Below are 23,284 nucleotides of genomic sequence, written 5' to 3'. Positions count from 1 at the left end.
AACTGAGGTAACCCTCAAGCGACCGTTAGAAACAATCTTCCCGCGCAGTGAGTCCATAAGCAGCCAACCAATCACTGCTGTCCCCAGCTGCCTAGCAACCAATCACAGCCTGCACGCGCTACCTGTATGGATAACTGGAGATTGACTGGTTATAATTTCCCGCCCTCATTGCAATTTCATCCAATCAGTAGAGGCAGACACGCTCGAGCGCACCGCATGAGTCTTATAAGCAGGGGCAGCGGGCGGGAGACGCGACAGTTGGTTACTGGAGCTGCGCGGTGTGAGGTGAGGAGAAGAGACGTGAAGCGGCGGAACAAACATACCCCATTGGACATACCTCTGCGGAGATAACTATGGTAAGACATGGCGTCCACCCGCAGCTCACTGCGGAGCCCCGGCTCAGCTAATAGAAGCAGGGGATAAGGTCTCGTGGTGAGGGCCATTAGTGGGGGCCATGACGCACTATGATTGCTGGGGGCGAGGCTGCATCAGTGACCGTTGAAAGGAGACAAGACCACCTCCCACAATTCCCGTCTGTGATTGGCTATCTGTCTGTTATAATCAGACCTGTGATTGGCGCAGAAGACATGAAGAGCCGGCAGTGTAATGTGTACCTTAACTGGAGTCTCATCACAGAGGTCTATGGCAGGTGTCACCATAGAAGGCTATGACAGGTGTCACCATAGAAGTCTATGGCAGGTGTCACCATAGAGGTCTATGGCAGGTGTCACCATAGAGGTCTACGGCAGGTGTCACCATAGAGGTCTATGGCAGGTGTCACCACAGAGGTCTATGGCAGGTGTCACCATAGAGGTCTATGGCAGGTGTCACCATAGAAGGCTATGACAGGTGTCATCACAGAGGTCTATGGCAGGTGTCACCACAGAGGTCTATGGCAGGTGTCACCACAGAGGTCTATGGCAGGTGTCATCACAGAGGTCTATGGCAGGTGTCACCATAGAGGTCTATGGCAGGTGTCATAACAGGTTTATGGCAGGTGTCACCACAGGTCTATGACAGGTGTCACCATAGGGGTCTATGACAGGTGTCACCATAGAGGTCTATGGCAGGTGTCACCACAGAGGTCTATGGCAGGTGTCACCACAGAGGTCTATGACAGGTGTCACCACAGAGGTCTATGACAGGTGTCACCACAGAGGTCTATGACAGGTGTCACCACAGGGGTCTATGGCAGGTGTCACCACAGAGGTCTATGGCAGGTGTCACCACAGAGGTCTATGGCCGGTGTCACCACAGAGGTCTATGGCAGGTGTCACCACAGAGGTCTATGGCAGGTGTCACCACAGGTCTATGACAGGTGTCACCATAGAGGTCTATGACAGGTGTCACCATAGAGGTCTATGGCAGGTGTCACCACAGAGGTCTATGGCAGGTGTCACCACAGAGGTCTATGGCCGGTGTCACCACAGAGGTCTATGGCAGGTGTCACCACAGAGGTCTATGGCAGGTGTCACCACAGGTCTATGACAGGTGTCACCATAGAGGTCTATGACAGGTGTATGGCAGGTGTCACCACAGAGGTCTATGGCAGGTGTCACCACAGAGGTCTATGGCAGTTGTCACCACAGAGGTCTATGGCAGTTGTCACCACAGAGGTCTATGGCAGTTGTCAGCACAGAGGTCTATGGCAGGTGTCACCACAGAGGTCTATGGCAGGTGTCACCACAGAGGTCTATGGCAGGTGTCATCACAGAGGTCTATGGCAAGTGTTATCACAGAAGTGTATACAGGTGTCACCACAGAGGTCTATGGCAGGTGTCATCACAGAGGTCTATGGCAGGTGTCACCATAGAGGTCTATGGCAGGTGTCATAACAGAGGTTTATGGCAGGTGTCACCATAGAGGTCTATGACAGGTGTCACCATAGAGGTCTATGACAGGTGTCACCATAGAGGTCTATGGCAGGTGTCACCACAGAGGTCTATGGCAGGTGTCACCACAGAGGTCTATTGCAGGTGTCACCACAGAGGTCTATGGCAGGTGTCACCACAGAGGTCTAGAGGTCTATGGCAGGTGTCACCACAGAGGTCTATGGCAGGTGTCACCACAGAGGTCTATGGCAGGTGTCACCACAGAGGTCTATGGCAGTTGTCACCACAGAGGTCTATGGCAGGTGTCACCACAGAGGTCTATGGCAGGTGTCACCACAGAGGTCTATGGCAGGTGTCACCACAGAGGTCTATGGCAGGTGTCACCACAGAGGTCTATGGCAGGTGTCACCACAGAGGTCTATGGCAGGTGTCACCACAGGTCTATGGCTGGTGACACCACAGAGGTCTATGGCAGGTGTCACCATACAGGTCTATGGCAGGTGTCATCACAGATTTCTATGGCAGGTGTCACCACAGAGGTCTATGGCAGGTGTCACCACAGTCATCACAGAGGTCTATGGCAGGTGTCACCATAGAGGTCTATGGCAGGTGTCACCATAGAGGTCTATGGCAGGTGTCACCATAGAGGTCTATGGCCAGTATCACCATAGGGGTCTATGGCAGTTGTCATCACAGAGGTCTATGGCAGGTGTCACCACAGAAGTCTATGGCAGGTGTCATCATAGAGGTCTATGGCAGGTGTCACAATAGAGGTCTATGATAGGTGTCATCACAGAGGTCTATGATAGGTGTCACCATAGAGGTCTATGGCAGGTGTCACCATAGAGGTCTATGGCAGGTGTCACCACAGAGGTCTATGGCAGGTGTCACCACAGAGGTCTATGGCAGGTGTCACCACAGAGGTCTATGGCAGGTGTCACCACAGAGGTCTATGGCAGGTGTCACCACAGAGGTCTATGGCAGGTGTCATCACAGAGGTCTATGGCAGGTGTCACCATAGAGGTCTATGGCAGGTGTCACCATAGAGGTCTATGGCAGGTGTCACCATAGAGGTCTATGGCCAGTATCATCACAGAGGTCTATGGCAGGTGTCACCACAGAGGTCTATGGCAGGTGTCACCATAGAGGTTTATGGCCAGTGTCATCACACAGGTCTATGGCAGGTGTCACCATAGAGGTCTATGGCAGGTGTCATCACAGGTCTATGGAAGGTGTCACCATAGAGGTCTATGACAGGTGTCACCACAGAGGTCTATGGCAGGTGTCACCACAGAGGTCTATGGCAGGTGTCACCACAGAGGTCTATGGCAGGTGTCATCACAGAGGTCTATGGCAGGTGTCACCATAGAGGTCTATGGCAGGTGTCATAACAGGTTTATGGCAGGTGTCACCACAGGTCTATGACAGGTGTCACCATAGGGGTCTATGACAGGTGTCACCATAGAGGTCTATGGCAGGTGTCACCACAGAGGTCTATGGCAGGTGTCACCACAGAGGTCTATGACAGGTGTCACCACAGAGGTCTATGACAGGTGTCACCACAGAGGTCTATGACAGGTGTCACCACAGAGGTCTATGGCAGGTGTCACCACAGAGGTCTATGGCAGGTGTCACCACAGAGGTCTATGGCCGGTGTCACCACAGAGGTCTATGGCAGGTGTCACCACAGAGGTCTATGGCAGGTGTCACCACAGGTCTATGACAGGTGTCACCATAGAGGTCTATGACAGGTGTCACCATAGAGGTCTATGGCAGGTGTCACCACAGAGGTCTATGGCAGGTGTCACCACAGAGGTCTATGGCCGGTGTCACCACAGAGGTCTATGGCCGGTGTCACCACAGAGGTCTATGGCAGGTGTCACCACAGAGGTCTATGGCAGGTGTCACCACAGGTCTATGACAGGTGTCACCATAGAGGTCTATGACAGGTGTATGGCAGGTGTCACCACAGAGGTCTATGGCAGGTGTCACCACAGAGGTCTATGGCAGTTGTCACCACAGAGGTCTATGGCAGTTGTCACCACAGAGGTCTATGGCAGTTGTCAGCACAGAGGTCTATGGCAGGTGTCACCACAGAGGTCTATGGCAGGTGTCACCACAGAGGTCTATGGCAGGTGTCATCACAGAGGTCTATGGCAAGTGTTATCACAGAAGTGTATACAGGTGTCACCACAGAGGTCTATGGCAGGTGTCATCACAGAGGTCTATGGCAGGTGTCACCATAGAGGTCTATGGCAGGTGTCATAACAGAGGTTTATGGCAGGTGTCACCATAGAGGTCTATGACAGGTGTCACCATAGAGGTCTATGACAGGTGTCACCATAGAGGTCTATGGCAGGTGTCACCACAGAGGTCTATGGCAGGTGTCACCACAGAGGTCTATTGCAGGTGTCACCACAGAGGTCTATGGCAGGTGTCACCACAGAGGTCTAGAGGTCTATGGCAGGTGTCACCACAGAGGTCTATGGCAGGTGTCACCACAGAGGTCTATGGCAGGTGTCACCACAGAGGTCTATGGCAGTTGTCACCACAGAGGTCTATGGCAGGTGTCACCACAGAGGTCTATGGCAGGTGTCACCACAGAGGTCTATGGCCGGTGTCACCACAGAGGTCTATGGCAGGTGTCACCACAGAGGTCTATGGCAGGTGTCACCACAGAGGTCTATGGCAGGTGTCACCACAGAGGTCTATGGCAGGTGTCACCACAGGTCTATGGCTGGTGACACCACAGAGGTCTATGGCAGGTGTCACCATACAGGTCTATGGCAGGTGTCATCACAGATTTCTATGGCAGGTGTCACCACAGAGGTCTATGGCAGGTGTCACCACAGTCATCACAGAGGTCTATGGCAGGTGTCACCATAGAGGTCTATGGCAGGTGTCACCATAGAGGTCTATGGCAGGTGTCATCACAGAGGTCTATGGCAGGTGTCACCATAGAGGTCTATGGCAGGTGTCACCATAGAGGTCTATGGCAGGTGTCACAATAGAGGTCTATGATAGGTGTTATCACAGAGGTCTATGATAGGTGTCACCATAGAGGTCTATGGCAGGTGTCACCATAGAGGTCTATGGCAGGTGTCACCATAGAGGTCTATGGCAGGTGTCATCACAGAGGTCTATGGCAGGTGTCACCACAGAGGTCTATGGCAGGTGTCACCACAGAGGTCTATGGCCGGTGTCACCACCGAGGTCTATGGCAGGTGTCACCACAGAGGTCTATGGCAGGTGTCACCACAGAGGTCTATGGCAGGTGTCACCATAGAGGTCTATGACAGGTGTCACCATAGAGGTGTATGGCAGGTGTCACCACAGAGGTCTATGGCAGTTGTCACCACAGAGGTCTATGGCAGTTGTCAGCACAGAGGTCTATGGCAGGTGTCACCATAGAGGTCTATGGCAGGTGTCACCACAGAGGTCTATGGCAGGTGTCATCATAGAGGTCTATGGCAGGTGTCACCACAGAGGTCTATGCAGGTGTCACCACAGAGGTCTATGGCAGGTGTCATCACAGAGGTCTATGGCAGGTGTCACCATAGAGGTCTATGGCAGGTGTCATAACAGAGGTTTATGGCAGGTGTCACCATAGAGGTCTATGACAGGTGTCACCATAGAGGTCTATGACAGGTGTCACCATAGAGGTCTATGGCGGGTGTCACCACAGAGGTCTATGGCGGGTGTCACCACAGAGGTCTATGGCGGGTGTCACCACAGAGGTCTATTACAGGTGTCACCACAGAGGTCTATGGCAGGTGTCACCACAGAGGTCTATGGCCGGTGTCACCACAGAGGTCTATGGCAGGTGTCACCATAGAGGTCTATGGCAGGTGTCACCATAGACGTCTATGGCAGGTGTCATCATAGAGGTCTATGGCAGGTGTCACAATAGAGGTCTATGATAGGTGTTATCACAGAGGTCTATGATAGGTGTCACCATAGAGGTCTATGATAGGTGTCACCATAGAGGTCTATGGCAGGTGTCACCATAGAGGTCTATGGCAGGTGTCATCATAGAGGTCTATGGCAGGTGTCACAATAGAGGTCTATGATAGGTGTCATGACAGAGGTCTATGATAGGTGTCACCATAGAGGTCTATGGCAGGTGTCACCATAGAGGTCTATGGCAGGTGTCATCACAGAGGTCTATGGCAGGTGTCATCACAGAGGTCTATGGCAGGTGTCACCACAGAGGTCTATGGCAGGTGTCACCACAGAGGTCTATGGCAGGTGTCACCACAGAGGTCTATGGCCGGTGTCACCACAGAGGTCTATGGCAGGTGTCACCACAGAGGTCTATGGCAGGTGTCACCACAGAGGTCTATGGCCGGTGTCACCACAGAGGTCTATGGCAGGTGTCACCATAGAGGTCTATGGCAGGTGACACCATAGACGTCTATGGCAGGTGTCATCATAGAGGTCTATGGCAGGTGTCACAATAGAGGTCTATGATAGGTGTTATCACAGAGGTCTATGATAGGTGTCACCATAGAGGTCTATGATAGGTGTCACCATAGAGGTCTATGGCAGGTGTCACCATAGAGGTCTATGGCAGGTGTCATCATAGAGGTCTATGGCAGGTGTCACAATAGAGGTCTATGATAGGTGTCATCACAGAGGTCTATGGCAGGTGTCACCATAGAGGTCTATGGCAGGTGTCATAACAGAGGTTTATGGCAGGTGTCACCATAGAGGTCTATGACAGGTGTCACCATAGAGGTCTATGACAGGTGTCACCATAGAGGTCTATGGCAGGTGTCACCACAGAGGTCTATGGCAGGTGTCACCACAGAGGTCTATTACAGGTGTCACCACAGAGGTCTATGGCAGGTGTCACCACAGAGGTCTATGGCAGGTGTCACCACAGAGGTCTATGGCAGTTGTCACCACAGAGGTCTATGGCAGGTGTCACCACAGAGGTCTATTACAGGTGTCACCACAGAGGTCTATTACAGGTGTCACCACAGAGGTCTATGTCAGGTGTCACCACAGAGGTCTATGGCCGGTGTCACCACAGAGGTCTATGGCAGGTGTCACCACAGAGGTCTATGGCAGGTGTCACCACAGAGGTCTATGGCAGGTGTCACCACAGGTCTATGGCTGGTGTCACCACAGAGGTCTATGGCAGGTGTCACCACAGGTCTATGGCAGGTGTCACCATAGAGGTCTATGGCAGGTGTCACCATAGAGGTCTATGGCCAGTATCACCATAGGGGTCTATGGCAGGTGTCATCACAGAGGTCTATGGCAGGTGTCACCACAGAGGTCTATGGCAGGTGTCACCATAGAGGTCTATGGCCAGTGTCATCACAGAGGTCTATGGCAGGTGTCATCACAGGTCTATGGAAGGTGTCACCATAGAGGTCTATGACAGGTGTCACCACAGAGGTCTATGGCGGGTGTCACCACAGAGGTCTATGGCGGGTGTCACCACAGAGGTCTATGGCAGGTGTCATCACAGAGGTCTATGGCAGGTGTCACCATAGAGGTCTATGGCAGGTGTCATAACAGAGGTTTATGGCAGGTGTCACCACAGGTCTATGACAGGTGTCTCCATAGAGGTCTATGACAGGTGTCACCATAGAGGTCTATGGCAGGTGTCACCACAGAGGTCTATGGCAGGTGTCACCACAGAGGTCTATGACAGGTGTCACCACAGAGGTCTATGGCAGGTGTCACCATAGAGGTCTATGGCAGGTGTCACCACAGAGGTCTATGGCAGGTGTCATCACAGAGGTCTATGGCAGGTGTCATCACAGAGGTCTATGCAGGTGTCACCACAGAGGTCTATGGCAGGTGTCATCACAGAGGTCTATGGCAGGTGTCACCACAGAGGTCTATGGCAGGTGTCACCACAGAGGGCTATGGCAGGTGTCATCACAGAGGTCTATGGCAGGTGTCACCATAGAGGTCTATGGCAGGTGTCATCACAGAGGTCTATGCAGGTGTCACCATAGAGGTCTATGGCCGGTGTAATTTTCATTTGATAAAGGTGTATGAGCACTTTTTTTTGGGCGTGAGCTGTAGACTTTATCACTACCTTTCGGGATCCATATGACTTTCAGATCTTGTTTTATTCAATTTATATATATATAGATATAGATAGATATATGTTTTTTCTTTGTCGCTCCATTGGGAGACCCAGACAATCGGGTGTATAGCTTCTGCCTCCGGAGGCCACACAAAGTATTACACTTAAAAGTGTAAAGCCCCTCCCCTTCTGCCTATACACCCCCCCCGTGCATCACGGGCTCCTCAGTTTTTATGCTTTGTGCGAAGGAGGCACACATGCACGCATAGCTCCACAATTTAGTCAGCAGCAGCTGCTGACTATATTGGATGGAAGAAAAGGGGGCCCATAACAGGGCCCCCAGCATGCTCCCTTCTCACCCCACTCTGGTCGGCGGTGTTTGTTAAGGTTGAGGTACCCATTGCGGGTACATAGGCAGGAGCCACATGCTGTTTTCCTTCCCCATCCCTTAAGGGCTCTGGGTGAAGTGGGATCCTAATCGGTCTCCAGGCACTGGGACCGTGCTCCCTCCGCAGCCCCTGGGGAATCTGCTGGACAGGAGCCGGGTATCGTCAGGGACAAGGCCCTGCTACTGTGAGGTACTCTGTGTCCCCTTGGGGACGGCGCATGGAGCGCTTGTGTCATACACGCTGCAGCACTGCTGGGTGTGTTAGTGCGCCGGGACTACCGCGCTGACCGCGCTTGTTTGCCGGCCGCGCTTATAACTTTAGTCCCCGGCTTCTGCGGTCTAGTACCGCATATTCCCGCCCCCAGGCCTGCCAGTCAGGGGAAGGGCGGGACGCTGCACTGGACATCAGCGCTGAGGGCTGGAGCATACTTTGTATCCTCCTCCCCCCTCACTGAGCACAGTGGGGCACCAGATTCCCGCACTTTCTAGGGCACGCCCACGGCCCCCTCCTCCTCACAGAACGCCGGCAGCCATTCCTGTCAGCACTTCTGAAGCTGGAGAGGAGAGACAACACGGCTCTGGGAGGCCCAGGCAGGGAATCTGGTGGTCACACAACCGCTTTGGGCGGTCGGTAAGCAGCACCTGTTTCTAGGTGCTGGCCCCACTGAGTGCCGAAGTGTACATATATATATATGCTTATATGCTATACATTTACTCTGTACGGTCGCACTGTTGGTTTTTGGCTATATACCCTCCTGGATTGTACTCAGAGGAGACAACAGCATGTCGTCCGCAAAAAGCAAGGGTGCCAAAGCACAGGCTTACTTTGCAACCTGTACCTCATGTGCGGCTATGCTACCGGCAGGTTCCACTGACCCTCATTGTGTGCAATGCTCGGCCCCTGCGGCACTTACTCAGCCGGAGCCTCTGCAACTGGTGGCCCAGGTGGATCCACCTGCTACCACTATCCAGGTGACAGGGATGGAGTTTGCAGTATTCGCTGACAAACTGTCTGAGACTATGGATAAATGGTCTGCTAAGATACTAGAAGCCTTACAGTCCAGGCCGGTAACACAGGCCCCGGGCACAGTTGAATCATTGACCCCAGGCCCCCCTCTGTTGGAGCAGCAAAGTGCTCCTGGGGTGACTCATAGGTCCCAAGGTGAGGTCTCTGACACGGACCGCAGTCCCAGACCGCCTAAGCGGGCTCGCTGGGAGCCTCCCTCGACTTCATCACACTGCTCAGGGTCTCAGCAGGAGGACTCTAGAGGATGAAGTGGAGGTGGCAGATCAGGATTCTGATCCTGAAGCCGCTCTCAACCTAGATACACCTGAAGGTGACGCCATAGTGAATGACCTTATAGCGACCATCAATCGTATGTTGGATATTTCTCCCTCAGCTCCTCCGGTGGAGGAGTCAGCTTCTCAGCAGGAGAAATTCCGTTTTAGGTTTCCCAAGCGTACAATGAGTACGTTTCTGGATCACTCTGACTTCAGAGAGGCAGTCCAGAAACACCGAGCTTGTCCAGATAAGCGCTTTTCAAAGCGCCTTAAGGACACACGTTATCCCTTCCCCCCTGACGTTGTCAAGGGCTGGGCTCAGTGTCCCAAGGTGGATCCTCCAGTCTCCAGACTGGCGGCTAGATCCATAGTTGCAGTGGAAGATGGGGCTTCACTCAAAGATGCCACTGACAGACAGATGGAGCTCTGGTTGAAATCCATCTATGAAGCTATCGGCGCGTCCTTTGCTCCGGCATTCGCAGCCGTATGGGCGCTCCAAGCTATCTCAGCTTGTCACTCGCAGATTAATGCAGTCACACGTGCCTCTACTCCGCAGGTGGTGTCCTTAACCTCTCAGGCGTCGGCGTTTGCGTCCTACGCCATTAATGCTGTCCTGGACTCTGCGAGCCGTACGGCGGTAGCATCCGCCAATTCGGTGGCAGTCCGCAGGGCCATGTGGCTACGTGAATGGAAGGCAGACTCTGCTTCCAAAAAGTTCTTAACCGGTTTGCCATTTTCTGGCGACCGCCTGTTTGGTGAGCGATTGGATGAAATCATTAAACAATCCAAGGGAAAGGACTCATCCTTACCCCAGCCCAAACCAAAGAGACCTCAACCACGGAAAGTACAATCGAGGTTTCGGTCCTTTAGGCCCGCGGGCAGGTCTCAATTCTCCTCGTCCAACAGGCCACAGAAGGGTCAGTTGAACTCCGATTCTTGGCGGTCTAAGTCACGCCCTAAAAAGACCGCCGGAGGAACCGCTCCCAAAGCGGCCTCCTCATGACTTTCGGCCTCTTCACACCGCATCCTCGGTCGGTGGCAGGCTCTCCCGCTTTTGCGACGCCTGGCTGCCACAGGTACAAGACCGTTGGGTGAGAGACATTCTGTCTCACGGTTACAGGATAGAGTTCAGCTCTCGTCCCCTGACTCGATTCTTCAGAACATCTCCGCCCCCCGAGCGAGCCGATGCTCTTCTTCAGGCGCTGGGCACTCTGAAGGCAGAAGGAGTGGTGATCCCTGTTCCTCTTCAGCAACAGGGTCACGGTTTTTACTCCAACTTGTTTGTGGTGCCAAAAAAGGACGGATCCTTCCGTCCTGTTCTGGACCTAAAACTGCTCAACAAACACGTAAAAACCAGGCGGTTCCGGATGGAATCCCTCCGCTCCGTCATCGCCTCAATGTCCCAAGGAGATTTCCTAGCATCAATCGACATCAAAGATGCTTATCTCCACGTACCGATTGCTCCAGAGCATCAGCGCTTCCTGCGTTTCGCCATAGGGGACGAACACCTTCAGTTCGTGGCACTGCCTTTTGGCCTGGCGACAGCCCCACGGGTCTTCACCAAGGTCATGGCAACAGTGGTAGCAGTCCTACACTCTCAGGGACACTCGGTGATCCCTTACTTAGACGATCTGCTTGTCAAGGCACCCTCTCAAGAGGCATGCCAACACAGCCTGAGCATTGCTCTGGAAACTCTCCAGAGTTTCGGGTGGATCATCAATTTCCCAAAGTCAAATCTGACACCGGCCCAATCTCTGACATATCTTGGCATGGAGTTTCATACCCTCTCAGCGATAGTGAAGCTTCCGCTGGACAAACAGCGTTCACTACAGACAGGGGTGCAATCTCTCCTTCAAGGCCAGTCACACCCCTTGAGGCGCCTCATGCACTTCCTAGGGAAGATGGTGGCAGCAATGGAGGCAGTTCCTTTTGCGCAGTTTCACCTGCGTCCCCTTCAATGGGACATTCTCCGCAAATGGGACAGGAAGTCGACGTCCCTCGACAGGAACGTCTCCCTCTCTCAGGCAGCCAAAACCTCCCTTCGGTGGTGGCTTCTTCCCACTTCATTGTCGAAGGGGAAATCCTTCCTACCCCCATCCTGGGCGGTGGTCACGACGGACGCGAGTCTTTCAAGGTGGGGAGCGGTCTTTCTCCACCACAGGGCTCAGGGTACCTGGACTCAGCAAGAGTCCTCCCTTCAGATCAATGTTCTGGAGATCAGGGCAGTGTATCTTGCCCTAAAGGCGTTCCAGCAGTGGCTGGAAGGCAAGCAGATCCGAATTCAGTCGGACAACTCCACCGCGGTGGCATACATCAACCACCAAGGGGGAACACGCAGTCGGCAAGCCTTCCAGGAAGTCCGGCGGATTCTGCTGTGGGTGGAAGCCACAGCCTCCACCATATCCGCAGTTCACATCCCGGGCGTAGAAAACTGGGAAGCAGACTTTCTCAGTCGCCAGGGCATGGACGCAGGGGAATGGTCCCTTCACCCGGACGTGTTTCAAGAGATCTGTTGCCGCTGGGGTACGCCGGACGTCGACCTAATGGCGTCTCGGCACAACAACAAGGTCCCGGCATTCATGGCACGGTCTCAAGATCCCAGAGCTCTGGCGGCAGACGCCTTAGTTCAGGATTGGTCGCAGTTTCAGCTCCCTTATGTGTTTCCTCCGCTGGCACTGCTGCCCAGAGTGTTACGCAAGATCAGGTCCGACTGCCGCCGCGCCATCCTCGTCGCTCCAGACTGGCCGAGGCGGTCGTGGTACCCGGATCTGTGGCATCTCACGGTCGGCCAACCGTGGGCACTACCAGACCGACCAGACTTGCTGTCTCAAGGGCCGTTTTTCCATCTGAATTCTGCGGCTCTCAACCTGACTGTGTGGCCATTGAGTCCTGGATCCTAGCGTCTTCAGGGTTATCTCAAGAGGTCATTGCCACTATGAGACAGGCTAGGAAACCAACGTCCGCCAAGATCTACCACAGGACGTGGAGGATATTCTTATCCTGGTGCTCTGATCAGGGTTTTACTCCCTGACCATTTGCCTTGCCCACTTTTCTGTCCTTCCTTCAATCTGGACTGGAAAAGGGTTTGTCGCTCGGCTCCCTTAAGGGACAAGTCTCAGCGCTCTCTGTGTTTTTTCAGAAGCGCCTGGCCAGACTTCCACAGGTACGCACGTTCCTGCAGGGGGTTTGTCACATCGTCCCTCCTTACAAGCGTCTGTTAGAACCCTGGGATCTGAACAGGGTACTGACGGTTCTTCAGAAACCACCTTTCGAGCCAATGAAGGATATTTCTCTTTCACGCCTTTCGCAGAAAGTGGTCTTCCTAGTAGCAGTCACTTCACTTCGGAGAGTGTCTGAGCTAGCAGCGCTGTCATGCAAAGCTCCTTTCCTGGTGTTTCACCAGGACAAGGTGGTTCTGCGTCCGGTTCCGGAATTTCTCCCTAAGGTGGTATCCCCGTTTCATCTCAATCAGGATATCTCCTTACCTTCTTTTTGTCCTCATCCAGTTCACCAATGTGAAAAGGATTTGCACTTGTTAGATCTGGTGAGAGCACTCAGACTCTACATTTCTCGTACGGCGCCCCTGCGCCGCTCGGATGCACTCTTTGTCCTTGTCGCTGGCCAGCGTAAAGGGTCACAGGCTTCCAAATCAACCCTGGCTCGGTGGATCAAGGAACCAATTCTCGAAGCCTACCGTTCTTCTGGGCTTCCGGTTCCCTCGGGGCTGAAGGCCCATTCTACCAGAGCCGTGGGTGCGTCCTGGGCTTTGCGGCACCAGGCTACGGCTCAACAGGTGTGTCAGGCGGCTACCTGGTCGAGCCTGCACACTTTCACGAAACACTATCAGGTGCATACCTATGCTTCGGCGGATGCCAGCCTAGGTAGGCGAGTCCTTCAGGCGGCGGTTGCCGACCTGTAGGAAGGGGCCGTTTTACGGCTCTATTACGAGGTATTATTTTACCCACCCAGGGACTGCTTTTGGACGTCCCAATTGTCTGGGTCTCCCAATGGAGCGACAAAGAAGAAGGGAATTTTGTTTACTTACCGTAAATTCCTTTTCTTCTAGCTCCAATTGGGAGACCCAGCACCCGCCCCTGTTCCCTTCGGGCTGTTGTTCTTTGTGTACACATGTTGTTCATGTTGAATGGTTTTTAGTTTTCCGAACTTCCTTCGGATTGATTTTACTTTAGACCAATTTATAAGTTTCCTCCTTCCTGCTTTTGCACCAAAACTGAGGAGCCCGTGATGCATGGGGGGGTGTATAGGCAGAAGGGGAGGGGCTTTACACTTTTAAGTGTAATACTTTGTGTGGCCTCCGGAGGCAGAAGCTATACACCCGATTGTCTGGGTCTCCCAATTGGAGCTAGAAGAAAAGGAATTTACGGTAAGTAAACAAAATTCCCTTCTTTTTCATTTTGGTATGTAGTTATTCTTAGATTTTATTAGTTCTAAAATTTATACCAAATATGTTATTTTCTAAAAAAAAAAAAACAAATAACATGGGAAACAGTGATTGAGAAGGAGTTGTCTGAGTGGTGAACAACTACTTTAAGAGGCTAAATTGCCTTTCTTTGGTCTCTGCTCCATTGCGTGGACATCTGCCATCAATGTACAGCAAATATTGCAAATTCAGACCTGGGCAGAGTCGGTCCGGTAGTTTCCTCTTGGTGCTGCCCGAACCCAAGACCATTAGGCACTGGCCACATTTGCATGCTGCTGGCCCTGTGCACACGGCGTTCAGCAGCCTTAAAGACATATTAGTTTTCCAAATTTCAAAGAACATCGACATTGACTACAGGAATCTGTTTTTCTCGCAGCGTGAGTGCATTTCTATCCACGTGGGCCAGGCCGGAGTTCAGATTGGCAATGCATGCTGGGAGCTCTTCTGCCTGGAACATGGGATTCAGCCCGATGGACAGATGCCCAGCGATAAAACCATCGGTGGAGGAGACGACTCGTTCAACACATTCTTCAGTGAGACAGGAGCCGGAAAACATTCCCCCAGGGCGGTGTTTGTGGATCTGGAGCCCACGGTGGTTGGTAAGTAGTACTTTTTGGCTGCGACGCCAGCATCTGACATTTTCACAGGTAAAATTAACAGACAAGGATACGTCCTGGTGACATTCAGCATCTGAATTTCTGCTGCAGATTTTTACCGCTGAATTGAGCCCTTTAATTGTAGATTTTGGGAAAAGCCTCACATACGTGAATTTGCGCTAACAATTTCTGTTTGATTGTAGAGATCAGTATTGTCTGATTGTCAGAAAGAGCCAGATATAGAAGTAAAGCAGAAGTTATGGCGGGATCTAGATTAGCTCGGATCTGATCACTGCCTTCAGATCACGTCGCGTATCTCCCAGAATAACGGGTTGTTACTTATCACATACGTTCCTGTACAGATGAGGTGCGCACCGGCACATACCGCCAACTGTTCCACCCCGAACAGCTCATCACAGGAAAGGAAGATGCTGCCAACAACTACGCTCGGGGACATTACACCATCGGAAAGGAGATAGTCGATTTGGTCCTAGATCGTATACGCAAGTTGGTGAGTGGCAAAAGCAACTGTCTGCGCTGCTAAGTCCTCATTTATGTATTTAGTGTTAATTTCTTTGTCGCTCCATTGGGAGACCCAGACAATTGGGTGTATAGCTTCTGCCTCCGGAGGCCACACAAAGTATTACACTTTAAAAGTGTAACCCCTCCCCTCTGCCTATACACCCTCCCGTGCATCACGGGCTCCTCAGTTTTATGCTTTGTGTGGAAGGAGGCACACATCCACTCATGCATTCTCAGATTAGTTATATCGGTTGGAAGAAAAGAGGACCCCCACGGGGCCCCCGGCATGTTCCCTTCTCACCCCACTATGTCGGCGGTGCTGTTAAGGTTGAGGTACCCATTGCGGGTACAAAGGCCGGAGCCTCATGCCGTTTTCCTTCACCATCCCTTAGTGGCTCTGGGAGAAGTGGGATCCTGACCGGTCATCCATTCACTGGGACCGGGCTCCCTCCGCAGCCCCTGTGGGAATCTGCTGGACAGGAGTCTATTTATCCTCAGGGACCGGGCCCTGCATCTATAAGGTACTCTGTGTCCCCATGGGGACTGTGCATGGAGCGCCTTCTTCCCGGACGCTGCAGCAGCTGCTGATTTGTGAAGACCGGCGGACTTCCGCGCCGACCGCGCCTGCTTGTCGGCCGCAGTCTTAAATTTAGTCCCCGGCTTCATCGCGGCCTAGTAGCAAAAATCCCGCCCCCGGGCCTGCCTGTCAGGGGTAAGGGCGGGACGGCCGGCCTGACGTCGGATGTGAGGGCCGGAGCATCCTGTATGTTTCCTCCCCCCTCACTGATCACTGTGGGGACCCCAGATTCCCGCACTTTTCTAGCACCGCCCACGGCTCCACTCCTCCCCTGAGAGCTCCGGCAGCCATGTTTTTGGCATTCTGCCGGTGGAGGATTATCAGAGAAGAGCTCTGCAGCTCTGGGAGACTTAAGGCAGGGAATCTGGAGGACACACACTCCGCTTTTTAGCGGTCGGTAAGCCACACCGGTCACCCGGTGCTGGTCCCCCCCCAGGGTGCCGGAATAGATACGTATTTATATACATATTTCTGTTCGGTCGGGCTGTATACCCCTTCCCATATACCCTCAGTGATCACTCTCCTAGGAGACAACAGCATGTCGTCCACAAGGAGCAAAGGTGCTAAGGCACAGGGGTTTTTTGCGACCTGTACCTCTTGTGGGGCTATGTTACCTGCGGGTTCCACCTACCCTCACTGTGAGCAATGCTCGACCCCTGTTTCGCTTGCTCAGCCGGAGCCTCGGTCACTAGTGGGCCACTCCGCTCAGGTAGACCCCCCTGCTCCCCCTGTCCAGGCGGCAGGGACAGAGTTTGCTGCGTTTGCTGAGAAACTCTCTGAGTCACTTTCACAATCCATGGCTCAGTCTATGGACAAATGGTCTGCCAAGCTGCTAGAAGCTTTGCAGTCCAGACCGGTCCTTACACAGGCCCCGGTCCCCGTTAGCTCGTCGCCTCCAGGCCCCTCTCGGTCCGCGCCGCAGCGCGCTCCCAGGTTGGGCCCTAGGTCCCACGCGGAGGACTCCTGCCCGGACCACAGTCCCAGACCGACTAAGTGGGCCCGCTGGGAATCTTCCCCGACTTCTTCACGCTGCTCGGGTTCCCAGCTCGAGGACTCTCTGGAGGACGAGGCGGACGTCGCAGCTCAGGGCTCTGAACCTGACGTTGCCCTCAATCTTGATACACCTGAAGGGGACGCCTTAGTGAATGATCTTATCTCGTCCATCAACCAGGTGTTAGATCTGTCTCTTCCGCCTCCACCTGTAGAGGAGCCGGCTTCTCAGCAGGAGAAACACCAGTTTCGGTTCCCCAAACGTACACGGAGTGCGTTTTTCGATCACTCTAACTTCAGAGACGCTGTCCAGAAGCCCAGAGCGGTTCCGGACAAGCGCTTTACTAAGCGCCTTACTGACACACGTTACCCCTTCCCCTCTGACGTAGTGAAGGGTTGGGCTCAGTGTCCCAAGGTGGATCCTCCAGTCTCTAGATTGGCGGCTAGATCTGTGGTATCGGTGGCAGATGGCTCATCGCTAAAGGATGCCACTGACAGGCAGATAGAGCTCCTGGTGAAATCCATCTATTGAAGCCACAGGCGCGTCTTTTGCCCCGGCCTTTGCAGCCGTGTGGGCACTACAAGCTATCTCAGCTTGTCTGGCTGAGATTAATGCAGTCACACGTAATTCTGCTCCGCAGGTTGCGTCTCTGACTTCTCAAGCGTCAGCTTTTTCTTCCTACGCCATGAACGCAGTCCTAGACTCTGCTAGCCGTACAGTGGTGGCATCCGCTAACTCTGTGGCAGTCCGCAGGGCCATGTGGCTGCGCGAATGGAAGGCAGACTCGGCCTCCAAGAGGTTCTTAACCGGTTTGCCGTTTTCTGGCGACCGATTGTTTGGCGAACGATTGGATGAGATTATTAAGGAATCCAAGGGAAAGGACTCCTCCTTACCCCAGTCCAAACCTAAGAGACCTCAGCAACGGAAAATTCAATCGAGGTTTCGGTCCTTTCGTCCCTCCGCCAAGTCACAATCCGCTTCGTCCAGCAGGCCGGAGAAAGGCCAGAGGAACTCCTATGCGTAGCGGTCTAAGTCACGCCCCCAAAAGGCCGCCGGAGGCGCTGCCTCCAAGGCGGCCTCCTCATGACTCTCGGCATCCCCGAACCGCATCCTCGGTCGGTGGCAGGCTCTCCCGCTTTTGCGACGCCTGGTGGCCACATGTTCAAGACCGATGGGTGAGAGACATTCTGTCTCACGGTTACAGGATAGAGTTCAGCTCTCGTCCTCAGACTCGTTTCTTCAGAACCTCTCCGCCCCCCGCTCGGGCCGACGCACTTTTTCAGGCAGTGGACACTCTGAAGACAGAAGGAGTTGTGATCCCTGTTCCCCCTCGGGAACATGGTCGCGGCTTTTACTCCAACTTGTTCGTGGTGCCAAAGAAGGACGGATCATTCCGCCCCGTTCTGGACCTCAAACTGCTCAACAGACACGTGAGCACCAGACGGTTTCGGATGGAATCTCTCCGCTCGGTCATCGCCTCGATGTCACAAGGAGACTTCCTAGCATCGATCGACATCAAGGATGCTTATCTCCATGTGCCGATCGCACCCGAACATCAACGCTTCTTGCGTTTCGCCATCGGGGACGAGCACCTTCAGTTCGTGGCATTGCCTTTCAGCCTGGCAACAGCCCCACGGGTGTTCACCAAAGTCATGGAATCCGTTGTAGCAGTCCTACACTCTCAGGGCCACTCGGTGATTCCCTACTTAGACGATCTCCTAGTCAGGGCAGCTTCTCGGGCGGCGTGTCAACACAGCCTTACAGTCGCTCTGGCGACTCTCCAGCAGTTCGGGTGGATAATCAACTTCCCAAAATCCCAGTTGACACCGACCCAATCACTGACTTACCTCGGGATGGAGTTTCATACACAGTCAGTGGTAGTCAAGCTACCGCTGGACAAACAGCTTTCTCTGCAGGCAGGGGTGCGATCTCTTCTTCGGGGTCAGTCACACCCCTTGAGAAGCCTCATGCACTTCCTGGGGAAGATGGTGGCAGCGATGGAGGCAGTGCCGTTCGCGCAATTCCATCTGCGGCCACTCCAATGGGACATTCTCCGCAAATGGGACAGGAAGTCGACTTCCCTCGACAGGAACGTCTCTCTGTCCCTTGCAACCAAGACGTCTCTTCAGTGGTGGCTCCTTCCCAATTCTCTATCGCAAGGAAAATCCTTCCTACCCCCAACCTGGGCTGTGGTCACCACGGACGCGAGCCTGTCAGGGTGGGGAGCGGTTTTCCGCCACCACAGGGCTCAGGGAACCTGGACTCCGGTAGAGTCCTCCATTCAGATCAATGTTCTGGAGATAAGGGCGGTGTATCTAGCCTTATTGGCCTTCCATCGGTGGCTGGAGGGCAGACAGATCCGAATACAGTCGGACAACGCCACTGCCGTCGCCTACATCAACCATCAGGGCGGCACGCGCAGTCGGCAAGCCTTCCAGGAAGTCAGGCGGATTCTGCAGTGGGTGGAGGCCACAGCCTCCACGATCTCCGCAGTTTACATCCCGGGCGTAGAAAACTGGGAAGCAGATTTTCTCAGTCGTCAGGGCATGGACGCGGGGGAATGGTCTCTTCACCCAGACGTGTTTCGAGAGATCTGTCGCCGCTGGGGAACGCCGGACGTCGATCTCATGGCGTCACAACACAACAACAAGGTCCCGGCCTTCATGGCACGGTCTCAGGATCACAGAGCTCTGGCGGCGGACGCATTAGTTCAGGATTGGTCGCAGTTTCGACTGCCTTATGTGTTTCCCCCTCTGGCGATGCTGCCCAGAGTGCTGCGCAAAGTCAGGTCCGACTGTCGTCGCGCCATTCTCGTCGCTCAAGATTGGCCGAGGCGATCGTGGTACCCGGATCTGTGGCATCTCACGGTGGGTCAACCGTGGGCGCTTCCAGACCGCCCAGACTTGCTGTCACAAGGGCCGTTTTTCCATCTGAATTCTGCGGCCCTCAACCTGACTGTGTGGCCATTGAGTCCTGGCTCCTAGCGTCCTCAGGGTTATCTCAGGATGTCATTGCCACTATGAGACAGGCCAGGAAGCCTATGTCCGCCAAGATCTATCACAGATCTTGGAGGATCTTCTTATCCTGGTGCTCTGATAATGGTTATTCTCCCTGGCCATTTGCCTTGCCCACTTTTCTTTCATTCTTTCAATCCGGAATGGACAAGGGTTTGTCACTCGGCTCTCTCAAAGGACAAGTATCGGCGCTCTCCGTATTTTTTCAAAAGCGCCTGGCCAGACTTCCGCAGGTCCGCACGTTCCTGCAGGGAGTTTGCCACATAGTCCCACCTTACAAGCGTCCGCTGGAACCCTGGGACCTTAACAGGGTGCTAACGGCTCTTCAGAAACCACCTTTCGAGCCGCTGCGGGATGTCTCTCTATCACGTCTTTCGCAGAAGGTGGCTTTTCTAGTGGCAGTTACATCACTCCGAAGAGTGTCGGAGCTTGCAGCGCTGTCATGCAAAGCCCCCTTCCTGGTGTTTCACCAGGATAAGGTGGTTCTGCGTCCGGTCCCGGAATTTCTCCCTAAGGTGGTATCCCCTTTTCATCTCAACCAGGATATCTCCTTGCCTTCATTTTGCCCTCATCCAGTTCACCAATGTGAAAAGGATTTGCACTCTTTGGATCTAGTGAGAGCACTCCGGTTCTACATGTCTCGCACGGCGCCCCTGCGCCGTTCAGATGCGCTCTTTGTCCTTGTCGCTGGCCAGCGTAAGGGTTCGCAGGCTTCCAAGTCAACCTTGGCTCGGTGGATCAAGGAACCGATTCTTGAAGCCTACCGTTCTTCTGGGCTTCCGCTTCCTTCAGGGTTGAAAGCCCATTCTACCAGAGCCGTGGGTGCGTCCTGGGCTTTGCGGCACCAGGCTACGGCTCAGCAGGTGTGTCAGGCGGCTACCTGGTCTAGTCTGCACACTTTCACGAAACACTATCAGGTGCATACCTATGCTTCGGCAGACGCCAGTCTAGGTAGGCGAGTCCTTCAGGCGGCGGTTGCCCACCTGTAAGAGGGGGTCGTTTCGGCTCTTTTTATCGAGGTATTCTTTTACCCACCCAGGGACTGCCCTTGGACGTCCCAATTGTCTGGGTCTCCCAATGGAGCGACAAAGAAGAAGGGAATTTTGTTTACTTACCGTAAATTCCTTTTCTTCTAGCTCCTATTGGGAGACCCAGCACCCGCCCCTGTGCCCTTCGGGCTGTTGTTCTTTTGTGTACACATGTTGTTCATGTTGAATTGTTCTTTTGGTTCATGGTGTTCAGTTCTCCGAACATCCTTCGGATTGAATTTACCCTATACCAATTCATAAGTTTCCTCCTTCCTGCTTTTGCACCAAAACTGAGGAGCCCGTGATGCACGGGGGGGTGTATAGGCAGAGGGGAGGGGTTACACTTTTTAAAGTGTAATACTTTGTGTGGCCTCCGGAGGCAGAAGCTATACACCCAATTGTCTGGGTCTCCCAATAGGAGCTAGAAGAAAAGGAATTTACGGTAAGTAAACAAAATTCCCTTCTTGCGGAAGTGATGAGTGAACTGTTCAGTGCTCGTAATGAGCATTTTGATGCTTGGTAATCGATTACTGGGTATAACTGAAGTCAATGGGGAACTCGAGCATTTTTATGGAAAATCTTGCTGAAAAATGCAGGTCCCCCATTGACTTCCAAGCATCAAAATGCTTGTCCCGAGCACCGAACAGTTTTGTCTTCACTAATTTGCACCTTATACAATTAGTATTAGAACTGTCACACATCAGATTCGCGGTCAGCAAATGGCCCGGCCAGGGGTCTCCAGACCCGACCTCAACAGCCTTATATACAGTGTGTCCACCCATATCCTGTATTCACCGCACCTATATACAGTGTGTCCAACCATATCCTGTACACACCGCACCTATATACAGTGTGTCCACCCATATCCTGTATACACCGCACCTATATACAGTGTGTCCAACCATATCCTGTACACACCGCACCTATATACAGTGTGTCCACCCATATCCTGTATACACCTCACCTATATACAGTGTGTCCACCCATATCCTGTATACACCGCACCTATATACAGTGTGTCCTCCCATATCCTGTATACACCACACCTATATACAGTGTGTCCACCCATATCCTGTATACACCTCACCTATATACAGTGTGTCCACCCATCTCCTGTATACACCGCACCTATATACAGTGTGTCCACCCATCTCCTGTATACACCGCACCTATATACAGTGTGTCCACCCATCTCCTGTATACACCGCACCTATATACAATGTGTCCACCCATCTCCTGTATACACCGCACCTATATACAGTGTGTCCACCCATATCCTATATACACCGCACCTATATACAGTGTGTCCACCCATATCCTATATACACCGCACCTATATACAGTGTGTCCACCCATATCCTGTATACACCGCACCTATATACAGTGTGTCCACCCATATCCTGTCCACTGCCATTAACTTGAGAACGGCGGCAGCTATAGGCATAGAAGTGGTGTCTAGGTATAGTAAAGTAGCCATGCGCTATGCAATGAAACCACCTATAGCGCCACCTGGTGGAAAACAACGGAGTTAGCATTTTTATCTCTAAAACTGAACGAGATAGAGAAAAAAAGTGAATTACAAAGTTGTAGGGAATCATCAATTCAATACGAATCCACACCTTGCACAGAAATGCTATGATTAGAAGGTGTAAACCTCACAAGGCTGCGGACGTGAAGCGATACCTCATGGAGACCTTCCTACAAGTCATTGGGTATGGAGCTGTGTGGAGTGGCCTCCGCTCACCTGACCTGACCCCATTGGACTTCTTTCTGTGAGGTCACATCAAACAGCAGGTGTATGCGACCCCTCCACCAACATTGCAGGACCTACGACGACGTATCACAAATGCTTGTGCAGACGTGTCACCACCATATTGCACAGCGTGCAGCAAGATACAGTATGCTGTGCAGAGTCCAGATGTGCATTGCAGCCAGATACAGTATGCTGTGCAGAGGCCAGATGTGCATTGCAGCAAGATACAGTATGCTGTGCAGAGTCCAGATGTGCATTGCAGCAAGATACAGTATGCTGTGCAGAGGCCAGATGTGCATTGCAGCCAGATACAGTATGCTGTGCAGAGTCCAGATGTGCATTGCAGCAAGATACAGTATGCTGTGCAGAGTCCAGATGTGCATTGCAGCAAGATACAGTATGCTGTGCAGAGGCCAGATGTGCATTGCAGCAAGATACAGTATGCTGTGCAGAGGCCAGATGTGCATTGCAGCAAGATACAGTATGCTGTGCAGAGCCCAGATGTGCATTGCAGCAAGATACAGTATGCTGTGCAGAGGCCAGATGTGCATTGCAGCTGACGGGGGCCACTAATGAGCGCCATATGCGTGACCAGCATTCAATGTTCTGGGGGGGTCGTGGGTTTCATATCATAGCATTTCTGTATGCAAGGTGTGGATTCGTATTGAATTGATGATGCCCTACAACTTTGTAATTCACTTTTCTTTGTCGCTCCATTGGGAGACCCAGACAATTGGGTGTATAGCTATGCCTCCGGAGGCCACACAAAGTATTACACTAAAAGTGTAAAGCCCCTCCCCTTCTGCCTATAC

General features: G+C 52.9%; 1 long non-coding RNA gene across 1 annotated transcript; it reads left to right on the top strand.

Annotated features, from left to right (window-relative positions):
* Nucleotides 1-175: 175 nt before the first annotated feature.
* LOC142259773 (uncharacterized) lies at nucleotides 176-15,094 on the top strand. The gene is made up of 3 exons (XR_012728144.1): nucleotides 176-356; nucleotides 14,368-14,590; nucleotides 14,950-15,094. It is a non-coding gene; the product is annotated as an uncharacterized LOC142259773 (long non-coding RNA).
* The last annotated feature ends 8,190 nt before the right edge of the window (nucleotides 15,095-23,284 follow it).

This window comes from Anomaloglossus baeobatrachus (assembly GCF_048569485.1).
Source record: "Anomaloglossus baeobatrachus isolate aAnoBae1 chromosome 9 unlocalized genomic scaffold, aAnoBae1.hap1 SUPER_9_unloc_4, whole genome shotgun sequence".
Lineage (NCBI taxonomy): Eukaryota > Metazoa > Chordata > Amphibia > Anura > Aromobatidae > Anomaloglossus > Anomaloglossus baeobatrachus.
This window is presented reverse-complemented; position numbering and strand designations above follow the sequence as displayed.